The sequence below is a fragment of the Solanum verrucosum genome, unplaced genomic scaffold (genome assembly GCF_900185275.1).
Source record: "Solanum verrucosum unplaced genomic scaffold, falcon-dt-bn FXZP01000062.1, whole genome shotgun sequence".
Taxonomy (NCBI): Eukaryota; Viridiplantae; Streptophyta; class Magnoliopsida; order Solanales; family Solanaceae; genus Solanum; species Solanum verrucosum.
Window position 1 is genome coordinate 1,108,553 of NW_026020477.1, and position 22,650 is coordinate 1,131,202.

The following is a 22,650-nucleotide window of genomic DNA, read 5'->3' on the forward strand; positions in this document are numbered from 1 at the left end:
TTCTCCCTGTTTCCAGTGTGCTAATAAACTAGAAATCATGATTCAAATAATTCTAATACATAATAACTAACATAAATTTATTCAATCATATATATGATATTCAGGAATATATGAAATTAGTTCCACATATTTTTTGGACAATATACCTTTGTCTCTTGCTTATTCATGTTATCTGAAATATCTGATTGGATTTCAGATTTATCCATTAACTTTTAAGTAGTTAGTATCTTGAAAGAGTTTTTGAAAGGAGAGGATTTTTATTTAGGTGTTGCCTGCCCTTTTAAGTTACATATCCGTCCTTTATATAGAAAGGATTTTCATACTACACTACAATAATGTACTACTATTCACTTTTAACACTTGTCACCTAATAAATCACACCCCCTACCATCCCTTACACTTGCCCATCATGATACCTTACACTTGTACATCTACACCATACCTTACTTTACACTTGTCTTTTGTTTTATGACTTTACATCTTTTCTACTTTACAATAAGTCTACAAACAAACAACTTTACATGACTTTTGTGTTTACAAACAAACAACTTTACTATTCCTACTTTACACATGTCCACCATTCCTATCTACTTACTTTAATATGCACATGCATAATAATGCATACTTGACTAATTTACATCTACATCTTTTTCTTTACGTTATTTACTTTATCTTCTTTGTCACTTTGTTTGCTATTTGCATCTTATCTTCATCATCTTCTTTTACTCTAAATCGACATCTGAAATTATGTTATCTTCACCGTTACATTTTGAACATATGTGATCAGGATATTTATGTCCAATTAATTTGCAATATCTGGTTAGTAACTTTGTCGAAATAAATCCTGCCTTTAGTGCTCTCGTCATAGGTCGTTCTTCTGGCTTAAGTAATGACAAAATCCATCTCTGGACTTCATCTATATCTGATTTCCTTAGCTCCCTTGAATTGGAATAAATCATTGTTGATCTCTTGCATAGTAGCTCCATATAGCGTTTCCATTTAAATAATTATTTGCTAGCTCCTGTATGATAGTTGATATACCAATTATTCTTTTGTTGGCATAAAACCTTGGTATCTCTATTTTGCATATCTCTTCTTGTTGTCTGATATCCTCGGGTATAATCATATCTTTAGTCAGTCCTATCCTGATAACCTGTATTGGAGGTTTTATTTCCTCGTATAATATCTCCGCTGGTGCTGTATAGAATTTTATATAAAATAAATTTCCTTTTGTAACTCTTTTGTATGTGACGAATGCTTTGTGTAGCTCCGGTATTCCACTAACTTCTTCTCCGTCGTATGTGTATACGGTATTTAACAGTCCGTAGTTGTAACATGTTCTTACTAAATTAGCATTAGTTTTTGGCCGTGCAATTAGCTTGTTATATCCTTGTAACTTTTGTGTCAAATAATCTTGGTTTGGTTCTTTTGTAGTTGATATGAGGTTGCGGTTTAAATAAGTTTGGATTTTGTGTATATTTTTGATATAGGTTCGTGTGATGTAGTTATATGTCTTTTTCTCATTTTGGTTTTCCAAATTATCTGCGTATGTAGATGTTTGTGGTTCTATGGACATATGTCTAGGTGTCCTTTGGGTAAATGGTTTTGCGAATAGCTGGTTTAAGTTCGCATTTTTATGTTGTTTATTGCTAACTTGTTTGCTTGTACCTGCAGCTGTATTTAAACAAACATTATGGGTTTTAAGGAGTTTCCCATCGTCTCCTTTTAGCTCTGGGTTTTTTTCGTCTTCCGATCGACGTAGCTCCGCATTTTTATAGTCATGCTGCTGACTAGCTTTAGACTTCAGATTATCTTCATTAGTCTTTAGCTTTTGTATCTCGTTGTCCATACTATCCACTTTTGTACAAAGTGTAGTAGTAGCTTTGAGTATCTTTTTGATTGTATCTTCTTCCTCAGTCTCAGTCTGAGTAACTTTGTCGTGATAGGTAATCTGCAATAACATTCTTATCAGTTTTTATTACTCCAATTGTAAACATAAAATTTAATATATTTAATACCAATCTCCTTATTTCTTTTGTTGTTACTAAATCTTGTATTCTTCTTGTTAGCCACCATTTTACTTGTGTATTATCTGTTCTTATAATAAATTCGTTATATACAATATATGGTTCAAATAATCATAAACACTTATACACTGAATATAATTCTTTTCTATTTATTTCTCATTTTATTTCTGTATTATTAAATGTTCCTGAATAATACCTACAATGATGTTCTATCGTATTGCAATCATATCTGTATTTTAATATTCCTCCATAACTCTTTTCATTCGCATCTAATTCTACTATATAAGTAAATTTTTTGTTTTCATCCGGAAAATATAGTTTAGGTAAGTTTTTACATAATAATTTTACCTTTTGTATTTGTATTTGGTCTTTTTTATCAAACTGATATTCAATATCTTTCTTTAATTTTTGTTGTAATGGTTTTAAATTCTCTGCTAATTTTGGTATGTATTCTCTTACTTGATTTACTAGTCCTAAGAATGATTGTAATTTCTTTTTTGTGTCTAGTTGTTCATTTGAGTTAATTATTTTTTGTACTATATGTGTTTGCATTTTTATTCTGTTTTTATCAATTTGTATTCCTAAGAATTCTATTTGATTTTTCATTATATCTGCTTTCTTTTTACTTAGACTTATACCTGTATATTCTATGATGTGTATAAATTTTTCGAATAAACTTATATGTTCATCTTGTGTTTTGGAATATAATAATATATCATCAATGTACACTACACAATTTTCTATTTGTTTAAAGTAATTGTTCATAAAGTGTTGATATCTACCTGGTGTGTTTTTATATCCAAATGATAATACATTCCATTCATAAAATCCTTGTGGTACAATGAATCTTGTTAGTTTTTTAGATTCTTCTTCTAGTTTTAAGTGAAAAATCCTGATTTACAATCAAATTTGTTAAAATAATTATATTCTTGTATTTGTCTTATCTTTAGTATTTTATTTGGTATCGGATAATTATATGTTTTGATTTTTGCATTTAAATTTCTATAATCAATAATCATTCTGCTTTTTCCTCTTTTTTGTTCACTATGTTTATTTACGATAAATGCTGGGCTTGTGTGCTTAATATTGCTTTCTTGTATATATCCTTTTTCTAGTAATTCATTTATATGTATCTTAAATTTGGTTAAATCATTAAAATTATACTTTAATGGTTTTTGGGTTATTATACTATTATTATCAATTAACTCAATTTTTACTTTTGTTTTATGTTTCTCCCATCCTTGTAGAGGATCCTCACTATATAATAATTCTAACTTATCTTGAATTATTTTTACTTTATCTATAGAGAATATAATTAATTCTATTTTAGGGTCTTCTTCTTTTATATTTTCTAATTTTTGTGTAATTTTTTCACTTCCTTTTATCCATTCTGTGTTTTTCGTTTTTTATTATTTACTCTTTTTGCTCCTATTTTTTGTTTACACGGTGTCGTGAACCACCAGTGTGTTTTTGTTATTATATGTGGGTATAATTTTTCTAAAAATGGCATTCCTAATAGCATATCTTTTGTAGTTAATTCAAAGTTATATATTTCTTCTATAGTTAATATCTTATCTCATATTTGTATTTTTATATTTTTTGACTTATATGTGATCATGCTTCCTTCATTATTAAATCTTGTTACTACTATCGGTGTTTTTAATTTTTCCCACTTATCTTCTGGTAAACAATTGTATTTACGTATATTAGTTTCTGCTCCCGTATCTATCATTGGTGTATAATATCGGTTGTAATATCCTTCTATTATTATCTTTGCAAGTATATATATTTTCATATTTTTATTATACTAAAGTCCTTTTTATTATTACTCTTTTATTTTCATAATTTATTGTTAACTGTTTGTCTTCTAGATTATATGGTTTTACTTGTTCTAGCCATTTTATTCCTAAAATGATATTTTCATCTCCTTGATATATTTTGAATTTTATCACTATTGGTACTCCTCCAATGATTATTTCATTATCTGTAGTTTCTTCGGTATACATTAATGCTTTTGGTAGTTCGGGGCATGATTGTTCAATAGTTATCATTTCATCTTCCATCACTAAGTCTCTTGTACTATAGTTTTCTTCTCGTCCTGTATCTATTAATATTAAATATTTTCGTTGTTCCATTATTCCCGTTATGTAGTAATGATGTGATTTTATTTCTTCTTCCATTGATTTTTGTAGAGTTTTATCTATTCTTCTTGATGTACTCATTTTTTATGAGATTTGTGGTATTTCACAGTTCATGTTTATTCTTTTTGATGTACTTAATCTTTCTTTTACTATTTCTAAATCTTCTTCTATGTCAATTTCATTATAACTATAGTCATTCTTGTCTATGACTGTGACTATTCTTTCAAAAGGATCTTCTATTTTTATTTTATTTATTTTATTTTTTGCTGTTATTTTATGTTTTGTCGTTAAAACATATAAGCTTTTACATCTAGCTGTAAATATTTTACTTCTCGGGGCTAATTCTATTCCTGACATTCTCCAATATAATACTAACGATTTATCTATATTTCTGTCATTTATTGCTACTGAGTAATTAACACTTATTATAAATTTAAATTTTTGGTATATGAGGTTACCTTTTACCGCACTTATTATACTTTTTTCTATGGGTTGTATAATTCTATCATCTGCTAAGTATATTTCTATGGGTGTATCTATTCCTTCTCTAAAACATGCTTTTATTAGTATTTTTGTTCCTCCTAAATGTACATATTTAATTGGATTTTTAGCCTTAATATCTTGTATTTCTTTATTTATTATTCGTTTATTTATTATTGGTATTTTGGCCTTTCCTTTAGTGTATTTACAATCTATGATATGTTCTCTTTGACTTACTACATAATATTCTTCTTTTTGTCGTTTAAACCAGTTTCTTATTGTTAGTATTTCGAATATTTTTGCTACGCTTAGGTCTAATTCTTTTCCTTTTATTTGTTCAAATATATTATTATCAAATATTATTTTTTGTTCTGCCGATTCTTCATCTTGATATTTTTCTTTACTTATTATTTGTATATCGTTTTCAGTCATTGATATCGTATTCATTATTTGATTCTATTACTGGATTATTTTCCATTTCATTTTCCGATAATTCATATATACTATCATTGCTTTTTAATTCATAATCTACGTACTCTATTTGTGTATATTTTTCATCGTCTATTATTATTTCTAATATTTGTTTTTTCTTTGGATTTTTTAGGTAATTTACAATCTCTAGCTATATGTCCTAATTTTTCACAATTATAACAAGTACATTCCGTTAGTTTTCTTTTTGGTCTATATGGTCTTTTGATTTTGTAGTTTTTTACATAGTACCTTCTTCTTGGTTTTTTATATTTATATTTTGATCTATATTTTTTATTAAATTTCTTTCCCATTTTATAATACCTATCTGTACAACCAAATTGGGGTGTTGTTTTATTTTTGCAACATGCTAAGTTTTTTACTAATATTTTTTCCATTTTTATTTCTTCATTATGTTTTTCACATAGTTCCATAAACCATTGTTGCAAGAATTTTATTCTATCTCCTAAGGTATCTATTATTTCTGCTTCATTCCAACTTTTTATTACTTTTGAATTAAAAGGTTCTGGTAATTTTGTAAAATATAAGTTTCTTATTTCTTTACTTTCTTCTATGCTCTATGCTCCTTTATAATAGTATTCTCTAAATGCACATGTATATTCATCTATGTAACACATATTACATATTGCTAATTTCGTCATTAGATTTCAATTTATGATTTTTTCTTTATTTTGTTCTTCTACCTCTGTTGTCATACTACTAAATTCATTTCTTATAGCTATTTCGTATTTATATAATATTTCCATAGATGTAGTAGCTATTCCTGCATCGAATTTTTTATTACTTCTTAAAGTCGTTAAGCTTTCACTTGTTAAATTTTGTAGACATAATTTTACTGTTCCTATAAGTGTTCTTTCTATGTATCATGGTGCCTCTGTTATTATTATCTTGTTATCTATTAATTATTTTGATATGTATCCCATCCATAATTGGATTGTTTTATTTATATCTGCTACACAGTCTAAATCTAAAAAATCATGTTGTCCAGTTATTGGTTTAGGCGTCCATTTTTTACTTAATCTTTTATCCCATATAGTTTTTTCTCTATCATATTGTCCATAGTTTTCATTATAATATTTTGGATTTAAATCTTTTGGGTTTTTTACTCCTGATGTGCTAGGTTTTTCATCCATGCCTATGTTTCCTGTATTTATTTCTAAATTCTTTGTATTATCTATGTTTGCTAAAAGTTCCGTATATATTTCTCTTGTTTCCGAATGTTGTTCTAGATCATCATCGTTTATTTCATCAACTCTTATTTCGGGTAGATTATCTTGGTTATTTTCTTCTTTTTCTTCTAATTCATCTTCTAGTTGCAATTTTTCTTTAAATTTAATTATCTCATTTGTTAATTTTGTTTTTTGTTCTTTTTCTTTTTGTTTTATTTTATACATTTCTTTTAATATTGCTAGCTCTTTTTCTAGCACTATTATTTTGGTATTTTTTACTTCTTCTAATTGTTGTACTTCCTTTTTTGCTTGTTGTTTTATTTTTTCAATTTTCGTTTTTCTATCTATTTCTTCATTTTCTTTTGTTATTCTTATCATAGCAGTTAAACTATCTTCTAGTTTTACCGTTTCTTTTTCTAACATTAGACTTATATTGTCGCCTATTTTCTTATATCTTCTTCCTAGATTAGAAAATATTATCTTTATTTTTAATACGTCATAGTTTTCATATGTTTTTTCATCTATTGCGTATTCTTCCTTATTCATTTATAGATGGTGTTGAAGTTTATATTCTAAGTTATTTATTTGTATTTCTAGATATAAAATAGTCTTTCTTTGTGCTATTATAGATTTGTGACAAATTCCTGCAAATATATTACTGTTAAGTCTACTTTGCTTATGTGCTAATTCTTTTCTTTTTGCTATAATTATTTCATTAAGTTTTTGTCTATATTCGTTATTCTCGTTATTCATTGTAATTTTAAATATTGAATATATTTATATTCCACTTTAGATATATTATCTATTAATTGATTTAATTTTTCGTTATCAGTTTTTGTGATATTAAGTTGTTTATATTCCGGATATAATTTGTTCAATTTTCTTCTTATTTTTCTTAATTTTCTACTTGTATGTTTCTTACCATGTTTCTTATTATCCATAGCTCTACTAGCAGCCACTTTGGTGACTTTTCTACTACTTTATTGAATGAAATACCAATGAAAAATCGGCACACAAGTAAGCATTTCAATCTATTTAAAAATATTTTTTTCTCATAAAGGTACTCCCTCGATCTCTACTTGTCTAATTTTTTTATTTTATTTTTTTCATATATCAATTTTGACAAATCAAGAAAGGGGAATTTTTCTTACCTATTATCTCTTCAATTAATTAATTTTGTAAATATAGAACTTCTTGAAAATCTTAAATTTTTAATTCACTCATTTCATAATTAATAAGGGTAAAATGGTAAACTTACTATGTCAATAATTATTTTTTTAATATGTTGTCAATTTAAAAGTGAACAAGTAATTAGAGACAGAGTATAATTTCTATAAATGAATCTACTTGTCTTCTGGTTTAGTTGAACAGAGGAGCCGATCTGTAGCAATTAAACTTGGTTAATCTATTTATTTTATTTTTTGTTTATTTGCTTTAAATATTCACCTTATAACTGATATCCAATGACATATTCAATTGCTACATTTAATTTCTATAACTCTCACGTCTTTCATATTCATAACCTTCAAATATTTAATTTGAAATTTTAAGATAGCTTTTGGTAGTCCTTAATTTTTATCTATATAAATTAATCTTTTTGTTTTCTTAAGACTCCTACCCAATAATATTGTTTTAATTCAATAGTAAATAGTTAAAGTAGTGAAGATCTTATATTATTATTCTACTATTTGATTCACGCTTTAGCTTGATTCAGTAAAGATGACTCTTGAATTTTGATTGGGTGAAAGGAGTCAATAAGAACGCAAAATATTATGTACTGATTTTACATTTTCCCCATCTATATTGTTATGAATAAATTCTTAAAAAATGTGTATGTTATATTTTTTCTTTTCTGTTTATTTTTTTGTGTTTTCTCTCTATTACACATCTTTAATTTTATTTCTATGAATTTCTGATTATCGTAAGTTTGCATTTTTATTGGGTTGAAATTAGTCATTTTTTACTTTATTGGAAGTTATCTAACTACTAACCGAATTTTAAAATTTACAATTGATTTCTTAAATGGAAACGATTTTGAACACTAAAATACGTTCATCATTTAGTGTTTCTTGTTATACTTTTAAAAATTAAATTGTAATTATTGTATTTTATTACTCCTTACACGCTCATGCGTTCATAGAATTGTAATCATTCTAATGAATCTATAAAAAGTAATATATTGGACACACGTGTCCATAAACTAGTAATTCTAAGTGCCTACGTGTGTATTCTCAAAGTTGAAGGGCATAGATGTCAGATGAAGCCAAATTAAAAGACGTATTTATGTATTATGTCATAAAACAAACATTACTGACTCTATGAACAATAGAACTTAACAAGGAAAATTGTTTCAAGCAACTAAGTGTATGCCTCTATTTAGAATGTTTCTGCCCTTTTATGTGCAACTAAAGAGTGATCTCCTTGATCAAGAAGCTCTAACATGCGTTTTTTTTTGTTGTTGCTGAAATCACCTTTGATTCCTTTCGTTCTAGATATGGTAGATCATGACAACAAATATCCACCCCATAATCTATGTTCTAGGCTTTCCTTTCTTGACTTGATTGGATATTCATTGTACCTCTTCATTCCAACTTAAATTATGTCTTTGCAAACTCAACCAGTCAAGTGGAGTTTTTCATATGGTTCTTGCATATTTACAACCAAAGAGCATATGATTGAAAGACTCAATTTCTCCTGTAGCACACAACTCAGTCTCGTAGAACTTGTACTCCCTATCCGTCCGATCTGTCCACAATGACAAACCTTAGATGTGTTGCAAACCATAGTATAAACTGATGTTTTGGTAAGACTTCTGGAATCATCAGTGAGCTTTTCTAGTTTACTTTTGCAAATTAAGGTAAGAAGGATCAATATGCTTCCTTGATGCTAAATTTCCAATTCGTTGTTATTGCAATTCCATGATAATGTTATCCTTCTGTAACTACATCCTTGAATCAAATATTTTCCTAACAAGCCAAAAAGATTGCGTAGCTGTCTGCACTGTGTTCATGTCCTGTCTCTATATATGGAAGTTGTAAACCCATTAGAACCATAATTTGTCTTTTTTCATGCCACAATCCAGAGTAATTTACATATGTATGCTCTTTTCCAAATGTTGAATTCAATCAAGTTCAAGCCTCTAGCTCCTCGTGGTTTGCACAAAATTTCCCATGCTACTAGTGACTTCCTTGTCTAGAATTCTCACGTAAAGTTTAGAGAAATCAAAGATGGTATTGATGAATAAAACTATTAAGTACATGCTCCATGTATAGGAGAAGAGTCTTATACTAGTTACCCTACTGCAATACAAATATATAATTTACATGAGTAGTATTACTACTATAACTGAAACACCTTATCCAAGTCGACTTTAGCTCTAATACACGATACATCAGCTTAGTCATACATAAGTTAGGATTTAGTAGTCTAGTTCTAGTGTGACTCTAACTCTACAACAATAAAACACATCAGTCAGCTTCCTTGGGCCAGTTCCTTTCGCATGTTCCTAGCATCAGCTTCCTTCATCTTCAACACTTTCCCTCAACCTAGTGAGTGGAGGAACTATAACTCCTAGCTTTCTGCAAAATCTAGCAAAGACTTGTTTTGTTAATGCTTTGGTATTATTGTCAGCTAGTTGATCCTTAGACTTCATAAACTGAGTAAGAAGTTGTCCTCTGGCCACCTTCTCACTAACAAACTGATAGTCCATTTCAGTATGTTTGGTTGAAGCATGCATAACAAGATTAATTGGCATGTACAAAGCACTCAAGTTATCACAATATAATGTAGGAACAGATCGGAGGAATACCCCAAGATCATAAAGTAGATACATGATCCATGTCATCTCTACTATAGTGGAGGCTAGTTGTCACACCCCAACCTACCCCCGAGACGCGAACACGGGACCTAGGACCACAAGTGATCCCAAGCTAACCCTGCTGGCATGATCATGAGCATACTAAAGATAATAAACTGATACGGAAGATAAATCATAAATAAATCTGAAAAGATAGGGAATACCCATATACTATAACTAAAAATATATCAAGTTTGGGAGTTTAATACAAAAGAAATATCAAACTCAAAATACTAAGTTGAATCTAACTATGTCTGAAAATAGCCTCTAACTGACTAGAAATGTTGGGATATGCCCCAGCTAAGTCAAGCAAAACTGCAACTAAAGGACTAAGATACTGAAAGGAATCTCATGACTATTGTCCTCGGAGAATAAGGACTTACCACTGATTCTGCTGAACTGGAGATCGGGAATCGATCTAAGCGTGATCTGGATGCTGAGAACCCGAACCTACATCACGAGAAGATGTAGCGCACGTATGCGTCAACACTTGAAAGATACTAAGCATGCATGATAGAGTAAAGTTGAAATAACATATAACTAACAAAGCAATAAAGCAATGAAATCATCTGAACATGATATAGATACTGGAAATACTGAGTACTGAGGTAACTGATTCAATAACCAAATTTATAACATGTTGAGACTGAATACTGACTGTACTAAAATATGGTCAATGCAAAAGAGTCTGACTAAACTGTGGGAGCTACTAATAACCGACATAAAACCACATGAGCTAAATGTGGAGTCCGATGTATACGCCCCATTGAGAGGACCCAATATACCCTGCCAGAGGTATAGAGGCATGCTGGCGTGATCACTAAATTGATGTTGCCCACAGAGGGGACTTACACCTACATGGCTCGTAGTTCTCGGACTATATAGGTACGCTGAACCTCAGTCCAACTCGGTATTATGCTACTCCCAATGAATTAAGTGGTTAACTGGTTATGACTGAAGTTCTGTAAAGTACTGGATAGCTCAAAACCGAACATGCAAACTGAGAATGCAACAATTAATCTGATAATGATGCATTAATAACTGAGGTATGTATAATTGAATAACTGAGATATCTGACCTAACATGTGTAATTCAAGAACTAAAGAATTACATAGCTAGGGTTCTGAAATTCATGCAATAAGCTGAGCAATAACATGATAATCTGGTTTGGAACATCTAAATAACTAATTCATGATGATCTATTGAAATTCTAGAAACCCTAGGTCTATTCATAATAAGGGAATCAAGAAATTGACTGAATTCAAGGGACCTAATGGGTGAAAGGAACCCATTAGTGAAATCCCACATATCTGGTGACGAATTTCATGGAGAAATCTTTCGATTTCAGGGCTGGAACTAAAGGAAACTTGCTGCGTTCTTGAACTAGGGTTCTTGACCTTTTTCTCCTCTCTTGATTCTAATTTTCTAAGCTTTGATTAATGATTTTGACTAAGGTAAGTTCTAGTTATGTTTCTAGGCTTAAACTGGCTAAAACCTCATGATTTAGGGTTTAAACGACGTATCTAAGGGGTTAAACGAAATAGGAAAAGACCAAAAGACCCCTGAATTAACTGCTGTCGGAGTGACTGACGGACGGGACTGACGGGCCGTCATTCAATCGACGATCCGTTGATTGGAACCGTCGGTCGAGTCTGCCCGACAGGGCTTCACTAAAATGGGCATAACGTTTTACTCGGAGGTTGAAATTTAGCAATCTCGGTGGCATTGGAAATAGGATTCAATTATCTATGTTACCATAGGTAATGGGACACATAATTCCTTTTGTGCTAAGAGTTATGACCATCTGAAGTCGACCCATCAATAATTTTTGGCTAACTGGCTGCTAACCCTCATCTATGGTCAGACCTACGGACCGTACATCGAATGACGGTCCGTGCTGGTCAACCGTCAATCGGGACTGAGGCTGGGCTTTAGGGGAATCGATCCACGGACACAAACCACGATCCGTGACCTGACCTACAGATCGTAGGTCCGGCCGTGGGTCAACACTTAGCCAAATTTCTTGCTGAGTTCTGGGGGAGTTGCTGACACGAACCACGGACCTGCAAGAAGGACTGTGGGTCCTCCTACGGTCCGTGGATGGTGCCCGTGAGTGCCATCTGCAAAACCAGAAATCTACAATCTGGTCTATTTTCGGATACGGGGTGTTACATTATCTCCCCCTTGGGACCATTCGTCCTCGAATGAAGACTAAACTAGCTGAAATAGAAGGAGAGGGCTGCAATCCCTACCACTAAACACTGAGAACTGATTTTTTTACTGAACTGAGTTTGAAGAACATGCAAATACGCTGAAAATGCAAGTACAAAATGAAGGAACATGATTCTAAGACTGAATTTACGCATGAATGACTGAAAAATTGAAGAGGAACTATTACCTCAAGCTGGAATGGAATCGAAAGGAAAGAGGTGAGGATACTTGGACTTCATGGTTGCTTCTGTTTCCCAAGTAGCTCCCTCTACGGACTGGCTCCTCTACAAAACCTTGACTAAAGCGACTTCTTTGTTTCTTAACCTTCTAACTTGTCGATCAAGGATCTCAACTGGCACATCCTTAAAAGAAAGGCTATTTTTTACAGCCACATTCTCTAATGGCACTACGAATGCTGGATCACCCACACATTTCTTCAAAAGTGAAATGTGAAAGACTGGATGCACTGCTGCTAAATCTGCTGGCAACTCTAACTCATAAGTCATTTTACCAATCCTTTTCAAGATCCGGTAAGGGCCTACATATCTGGGACTGAGCTTCCCTTTCTTGCCAAATCTCATCACCCCTTTCATAGGTGATACTTTCAGGAAACCCCAATCATCAAGTCTATCTCTAATGAGTTGCACTTTCTCCATAGCATCAATGACTGAATCTGGTCCTATCAAGGCTTCTTCACCTACTTCAAACCAACTAACTGGAGATCTACACCTACGCCCATACAATGCATCATAAGGGACCATCTGAATGCTGGAATGATAACTATTGTTATAGGCGAACTCAATAAGAGGAAGGTGATCATCCCAACTACCCTTGAAGTCGATCACACCAGCTCTCAACATGTCCTCTAAGGTCTGAATGGTACACTCTGCCTGACCATCCATCTGCGGATGAAATGTTGTGCTAAGATTAACTTGAGAACCAAGACCTTTCTGAAATGACTTCCAGAAATGAGATGTAAACTGAGGACCTATATCTGAGATGATAGAAAAAGGAAACCCATGCAACCTCACAATCTCATTAATGTAAAGCTTGGTGTAATCCTCCACTGAATCTGTAGTCTTGACTGCCAAAAAGCGAGAAGACTTAGTAACCCTATCAACAATCACCCAAATGGAGTCATGCTGTCTACGAGTACGAGGTAAATCTATGATGAAGTCCATGTTGATCACTTCCCACTTCCAAGTAGGAATGTCAATCTCTTGAGTCATACCTCCTGGTTTCTGATGTTGTACCTTGACTTGCTGGCAATTGGGGCACTTAGCCACAAAATCTGCTATATCTCTTTTCATACTATTCCACCAATAAACTTCCCGTAGATCGCGGTACATCTTAGTGGCACCTGGATGAATAGAATATCTAGAGTTATGGGCCTCTGTAAGAATATGTTGTCTCAACTCACCCACATTAGGAACACATAATCGACCCTGATAGCGAAGCACACCATCTCCCCCTTGGGAGAATACCTCCACTGTCTGCTTCTGGACTGCACCCTTAAGCTCTAGCAATATTGGATCACTGCTTTGCTTTTCCTTAACTTCTACTACTAAAGAAGATTCTGCTCCATTTTGAACTGTTACACCACCATCTAATATGCTCATAAGACGAACTCCTAGGCGAGCAAGTCTGTGAACATCCTTTGCTAGCTCTTTTCTTTCTTCCTCAACATGTGTTACACTACACATAGATAGTCTGCTAAGGGCATCTGCTACTACATTTGCCTTACCAGGATGGTAATGCACACTCATATCATAATCTTTGAGGAACTCTAGCCATCTTCTCTGGCGAAGATTCAATTCTTTCTGGGTGAACACATATTGAAGGCTCTTAAGGTCTGTGAACACATCTACGTGAACACCATTCAAGTAATGTCTCCAAATCTTAAGTGCAAACACCTCTGCTGCTAGCTCGAGGTCATGAGTTGGGTATTTCTTCTCATGCACCTTAAGCTGTCTAGAAGCATAAGCTATAACCTTACCTCGTTGCATCAACACACAACCTAGGCCGACTCTGGATGCATCACAATAGATCATATAACCATCTGAACCCTCTGGTAGAGTCAATACAGGAGCTGTAGTCAACCTAGTTTTCAATTCTGTGAAGCTTTTCTCGCAATCATCTGACCACTGAAACTTGACCATCTTCTGAGTCAATCTAGTCAATGGTGAGGCTATGGATGAAAATCCTTCCACAAACCTTCTGTAATAACCTGCTAAACCTAAGAAACTTCTGATATCTATAGCAGAGGTAGGTCTAGGCCATTGTTTCACTACTTCTATCTTCTGGGAATCTACTCGAATTCCTTCACTAGACACAATCTGCCCAAGGAAGGCAACTGATTGTAACCAAAACTCGCACTTGTTAAATTTTGCAAATAACTGGCGATTTTTGAGAGTTTGCAGAACAACTCTCAAATGACATGCATGTTCTTCCTCATTCCTAGAGTAAATGAGGATATCATCAATAAAGATGATAACGAACAAGTCTAAGTACTGCTTGAACACTCTGTTCATCAAATCCATGAAAGCTGCAGAAACATTGGTTAGTCCAAATGACATAACTACAAATTCGTAATGACTATATCGAGTTCTGCAGGTTGTCTTCGGAATGTCACTATCTGTGACTCTAAGCTGATGATAACTTGATCTGAGGTCTATCTTTAAGAAATAACTAGCACCTTGAAGTTGGTCGAACAAGTCATCAATCCTGGGGATGGGATACTTATTCTTGATTGTGACCTTGTTCAACTGCCTATAGTCAATGCACATTCTGAGAGAACCATCTTTCTTCTTTACGAACAACACTGGTGCACCCCATGGCGAAATACTAGGTCTGATAAAGCCCTTATCTAGAAGGTCTTTCAACTGCTCTTTCAATTCCTTAAGCTTAGCTGGAGCCATTCTGTAAGGAGGAATAGAGATAGGCTAGGTATTTGGAGGGAGATCAATTCCAAAGTCGATTTCCCTATCGGGAGGAACTCCGAGAAGATCTTCTGGAAACACTTCTGGAAATTCATTGACTACGGGAATTGACTCAAGATTTGGGGATTCAGAACTAGAATCCTTAACCCGAACTAGATGATAGAGATAACCTTTAGAGATCATTCTATGATTGGTTCATCTGGAACTGAAAATGGACAATCCTAGTTCTACAATCGACTGAGGCATAACAGGAATGTAACTAATCCATGTCTAGAATGACATCGAAGTCTACCATTTCTAACTCTACAAGATCTGCTGAGGTGACTTTCTTAGAGACTGTGACAGGGCAATTTCTGTATACCCATCTAGCTATAACTGGGTCATCGACTGGAGTAGAGACTAAGAAGGGTTCTAAAAGAGTTTATGGGCTAACACTGAATTGGACTGCTATGTAAGGAGTTACAAAAGACAAACTAGCCCCTGGATCTAACAATGCATCAGCATCAAGATCAAAGACTCGTAACGTACTAGTGACCACATCAAAAGAATCTTCATGATCTTGACGAGCCTCTGTCTTCACTAAGTCTGACACTCCATACAGAAACTTATTCATCTGAGCCCTGGAATCAGCAACCATGTGAGGAGCATACCTGGAGAGTTGGTTAAACTTGAGTCTATACTCTTGCACAGTCATGTTACCCTGCCTTAAGTTCATAAATTCCTGGGCCCTTGCTTCTCTCAACTATATGGGGAAGAACCTGTCTAGAAAGGTTTCGCTGAAATATTCCTAAGTAATAGGAGCAACATCTGTACTCTTGTTCTCCTTCCACTGAGTATACCAGATATGAGCTACATTTTTAAGTTGGTAAGATGCTAACTTAACCCGATCATTCCCAGTGACCCGCATCACCTCAAAGATCTTCTTGACCTCATCCAAGAAATTTTGGGGATCTTCACCAGTCTGCGATCCTAAGAACTCTGGAGGATTCATCCTAACAAAGTCACAGACCCATGTTGCGCTGATCCACCATTTGCATTCACAGGAGCTTGAACCCGCTAATTGTTCTGGTTAGTGACACTCTGAGCCAACATCTGAATGGCATTCCTGAATTAAGCATTTGAGACTTCCTGATCTGGAACTGAAGGAGTGTTTGCATTCCTGGCATTCGCATTCCTAGCGTTAGCTCTACGAGGAGGCATGATCACTGAAATGTAGAACGTTGAGTTAGAATGGAATTAGATCATACCTTACGCACGATAAGAGTAACAAAAAAATAAAGATTTTTCCTAAAGACACTTTGTAGCCTCCCTCTCATTAGATGTGGTGCGCACTACACATCTTTGAAAAAGACTCTACCTAGTGCTGTTTTTCAGACATCCTAGGACACTTAAACCTAATGCTCTGATACCAAGGTTGTCACACCCCAAGATACCCCCGAGACGCGGACACAGGACCTAGGACCACAACTGATCCCAAGCTAACCCTGATGGCATGATCATAAGCATACTAAATATAATAAACTGATGCGGAAGCTAAATCATAAATAAATCTTAAAAAGTTGGGGAATACCCATATACTATAATTGAATATATCAAGTCTAAGAGTTTAATACAAAAGAAATATCAAACTCAAAATACTAAGTTGAATCTAACTATGTCTGAAAATAGCCTATAACTGACTAGAAATGCTGGGACAGGCCGCAGCTAAGTCTAGCAAAACTGAAACTAAAGGATTAAAATACTAAAAGGAAACTCATGACTAATGTCCTCGGAGAATGAGGACTCACCACTGATTCTGCTGAACTGGAGATCGGGAATCGATCTAAGCGTGATCTGGATGCTGAAAACCCGAACCTATATCACGAGAAGATGTAGCGCACGTATGCGTCAGTACTTGGAAGGTACTGAGCATGGAGGATAAAGTAAAGTTGAAATAACATATAATTGAACAAAGCAATAAAGCAATGAAATCATCTGAGCATGATATAGATACTGGAAATACTGAGTACTGAGCTAACTGATGCAATGACCAAATTTATAACAAGCTTAGACTGAATACTGACTATACTGAAATATGGTCAATGCAAAAGAGTCTGACTGAACTGTGAGAGCTACTAATAACCGACATAAACCCACATGAGCTAAATGTGGAGTACGATGTATACGCCCCATCGAGAGGACCCAATATACCCTACCAGAGGAATAGAAGCATTCTGGCGTGATCACTAAACTGATGTTGCCCACAAAGGGGACTTACACCTACGTGGCTCATAGTTCTGGGACTATATGGGTACGTTGAACCCTAGTCCAACTCAGTATTATGCTACTTCCAATGAATTAAGTGGTTAACTGGTTATGACTGAAGTTCTGTAAAGTACTGGATAACTCAAAACTGAACATGCAAACTGAGAATGCAACAATTAATCTGGTAATGATGCATTAATAACTGAGGCATGTATAACTGAAAAACTGAGATATCTGACTTAGCATGTGTAATTCAAGAACTAAAGAAATACATAGCTAGGGTTCTGAAATTCATGCAATAAGCTGAGCAATAACATGATAATCTGATTTGGAACATCTAAATAACTAATTCATGATGATCTGTTGAAATTCTAGAAACCCTAGGTCAATTCATAATAAGGGAATCAAGAAACTGACTGAATTCTAGGGACCTAATGGGTGAAAGGAACCCACTAGTGAAATCCCACATACCTGGAGATGAATTTCATGGAGAAATCTTTTTATTTTGGGGTTGGAACTGAAGGAAACTTGCTGCGTTCTGGAACTAGGGGTCTTGACCTTTTTCTCCTCTCTTGATTCTAATTTTGTATGCTTTGATTAATGATTTTGACTAAGGTAAGTTCTAGTTATGTTTCTAGGCTTAAACTGACTAAAACCTCATGATTTAGGGTTTAAACGACATATCTAAGGGGTTAAACGAAATAGGAAAAGATCAAAAGACCCCTGAATTAACTGTTGTTGGAGTGACTGATGGACGGGACTGACGGGCCGTCATTCAATTGACGGTCTGTCGATTGGAACCGTCGGTCGAGTTTGCCGGACAGGGCTTTACTAAAATAGGCATAACGTTTTACTCGGAGGTCGAAATTTAGCAAACTCGGTGGCGTTGGAAAGAGGATTCAATTAGCTATCTTACGTACGTCATGGGACACATAATTACTTTTGTGCTAAGAGTTATGACTATCTGAAGTTGATCCATCAACAATTTTCAGCTAACTGGCTGTTAAGCCTCATCTACGGTCAGACCTACGGACCGTGCATCGAATGACGGTCCGTGTTGGTCAAACATCAATTGGGACTGAGGCTGGGCTTTAGGGGCATCGATCCACGGACATGAACCACGGTCCGTGACTTGACCTATGGACCGTAGGTCTGACTGTGGGTCAACACTTAGCTGAATATTTGTATGAGTTCTGGCGGAGTTGCTGACACGAACCACGGACCTGCAGGATGGACTGTGGGTCCTCCTACGGTCCGTGGATGGTGCCTGTGAGTGCTAATTGCAACACCAGAAATCTGCAATCTGGTCTATTTTCGGATACGGGGTGTTACACTGGTGCTCTATACTCAGTTTCAACACTCGATTGGGCTATTGTCGTCTATTTCTTAGAAGTCCAAGAAATACAGTTTGCACCAATGTAGATGCTACAGTCTATAGTTGATCTCCTACTTGTGGTACAACCTCCCCCAATCAACATCTGAATATCCATACAACCTACAAGGTGGTTGTGAAACAATTCTGAGTCCAAAGTGTAGAGTACCTTTGATGTATTTGAGAATCTTTATTACTCCTTGAAGATGTTCAATGTTTGGACTTCGCATAAATTGGCTTGCTAAATTCACAACATCAGTGATATCAGGTCTTTTGAGTGGCAAGTACTAAAGACTCTCTACTATCATTCTGTATAAAAAGGCATCTACAAGACTTCCCACAACTTCATGTAAACCATGCTTTTGAGCCAAAAGAGTGGCTACAACCTTTACCAAAGTCATTTATGTTTCGTACAACAACTTAGCAGCATACTTACTCTGACTTAAGTGAATTCCCCCTTCTAAATACTTAATCTCTACTCCTAGAAAGAAGTGTAAACGACCAAAATCTTTCATAGAAACTCTTTTCCCAAGTTGTAGAACCAACTCTGAGACATGTGATTGATTACTTCCTGTGACAATAATATCATCAACATATAACAAGAGAAATATGGTGCCTTGGTGAGTTTTCAAAGTAAATAAAGAGGGATCTGCCTTACTACAGATGATACCAAAGTGTAGGAGATGCATGCTAAACCAATGAAACCAGGCTCTTGGTGCTTGTTTAAGATAATACAATGCATTTTTAAGTAGACACACATAGTGAGGATACATGTGATCATTTTTTACATCTAGTTGCCTAACTTCCCACTTTAATCTGATTGTAATGGATAGAACCACCCTAATAGTTATGGAATTGACCACATGGCTAAATGTTCTCTTCAAAATCTATCCGTTCAAGCCGCGAGAATCGCATGGCCACAAGTCTGGCCTTGTAGCTATCTACTATTCCATCAACTTTCAATTTTGTCTTGAACACCCATTTTGAACCAACCAAGTTTATACCAGGAGATTTGGGAACTAATATCCATGTCTTATTAGTATGTAAGGAATTGATTTCCTCATGCATTGTTGCAAGCCAATGAGGTGACCTTAGTGCTTCCTTACTAGTATTTGGTTACCTCAAAATCTCTTTGTTGTTGCAAGCAACAAGTGATAGGTGTTATTACTTTGCCTTGTGTCTAGTGATCATATGATGCCCTTGTGGTGCAGGAAGTACATCAACTGAAGTAGTTGGTTGTAGTGTAGTATCTTCATGTTGATGATGCTCTAGTAGATTCCACTTGGAGAATTCAACATCTAAGTGTATTCCCTATGGATTAGTCCGAGAGAAAGTGGGATTTTATAAACCACCATTGACTGGACCTGTACGTTCAGCATGTTCCTCATTGCCACTAGCTGATCCTAAATATGCAATTGGAGTCTCATATATCTTGTCTAATTACTACTGGCTAGATCATCACTTTCAATCTATTCATCATGATCATCATCTGATCCTCCACCTAAAAGGTCAATAGCACTCTCATTATCAAGGAGCATATGGGTTGTTGTAGTAGCATTTTCACCAATAACTTGCATATTAGCCTGTACTCCCACTGAATTATGATTATCATGTGCATGCAGTTTATAGAAAGATTCAACAAAAGTAGCAAGATGAGTCGAGACATCAATGTTACTCTGAGATTGACTTGCAGAAACATAGGGTAATGTGTTTTCATCAAACATAACATATCTAGATACGTACACCCTCCTTGTAGAAAGATGATAACATCTATATCCTTTGTGTAAGTTGTTGTACCCTATGAACACACAAGGGTAAGTCTTTGGACCGAACTTGTTGCTACCGTTGATATATGGAGAAGATCTACAACCAAACACTTTTAGGCTGTTGTAATCAGGTTGCTCTCCATACAACTTAACAAATTGAGTCACCAACTTTATGACTGAGGTGGGAAGTCTATTAAGGAGGAACATTGGAGTGAGGAAAGCGTCAACCAATAGAAACAAAGATAGGTTAGCATGAAGTAGTAGAGTTATGTCAGTCTGCACAATATGCCTATGTTTTCTTTATGAAGCTCCATTTTGTTTAGGTGTGTTAGGACATGAAATATCTCTCATAATACCACAATCTTCCAAATGATTGAGGAAATCTGTTTTGATAAACTTACCACCTCCATCACACTGAATTATCTTAATTTATTTAGAAAATTGTTTTCCCACTATTTTCTGGAATTTTACAAAGACCTCAAAGAATTCATATTTCCTTTTTAGTGGATAATCCATGTATATCTTATGTGATCATCTACAAAAATGACATAATATTTCATATGTTGAGAAGATTCAATAGGAGAACGTCCCAACAAGTCACAATGAAATCAATAAAAGTTCCTTCTCAATTTTATTTCTCAAAGCAAATGGAAGTTTACAACTTTTGCCCAACTGGCAACTAGAACAAACAGTAGGCATTTTATTCCAACTACTAACATTGATGAAACTATTACTACTCAACTTTTAAAGACCTCAAAATAGGGTGTCCTAATCTAGTATGCCAGATGTTGTCTGATGGGTTCCAATCGTCTGCAACAGTTAAGACAAAGAGATTGTTGTCTTCCAAAGCATAGAGTCCATTCCTTTTAGATCCCTTGGCCAGCAGTGTCCTTGTGTTCTTGTCCTTTATAACAAAGTTAGTTTCATCAAATTCAAGAGTGAAACAATTATCCTTTGTAATTTTACTAACTAAGAGTAGATTTTTATTAATCTTAGGAACTATAAGAACTTCTCTTAACTCCAGGACTGATCCTGATATGTTCCCAACATGTTATGTATATTTTTGATCCATTCTCAATAATGATTTTATTTGGTCCATTGTAGTGTTTAAGATCAGTTAAAATATTTGAGTTATGTATCATATGACTACTTACTTCTGTGTCCACATACAAGGTGTCATTAGTAGTGCTTTGTAGATTAGTAGCAGCCAATGCTTATGGTAGCTCATCTATAGATCGGTAAGATTAGCCCCATCTGTAGAAACACTTAAGAGCAGTATGGTTATTCCTACCACAAATTTGACATGCCTCAATATTATTCCTCTCCTGACTTCTACTTGAAGGATTGTTGTGAGAACCTGCTCCATATTTACTATTATAAGAACAAATTCCTTGTCCATCAGTCTTGAAGCCTCTTCCCCTAGAGTTGAAACTATTGTTTCCTCTTCTTTGACATTAGTTTCCTCTTCCCCTTCCCCTTCCCCTTTGGTCTGAGAAATCCATGTTATGGTTTGGTTGTGGCACTTCTTCTTCATCCTCCCTCATATCAAAACCCTGAGAGCATTAACAAATTGATTAAGAGTGGGATATGGTGCCTTACCTAGCATGAGAGTCCTGGAGATCTTGTATTTTATACCTAGACCTCTAGCAAAATTAATTACTTTGCTATTTTCATCCACAGGTTTGTGAATGGCTGCAAGGCCATCACATATGCCTTTGAATTCCTTACTATATTCATCAATATTTTTGGTTCCTAGCCTAACACGTTGGAGTTATTGTTTTAGTTGGAACTCTTTATCTTTTGTTGCTTGAAGATAAGCATCTTTCAAGAATTCCCACACCATATTGGTAGTTGATCAGCCTACAATCAGGTTCATGCTTTCTTCTCTCAAGGTTTCTGAGATCCAAATCCTTAGAAATACATTTGTCTCCTCCTAGTCATCAATGTTGTTGTTGT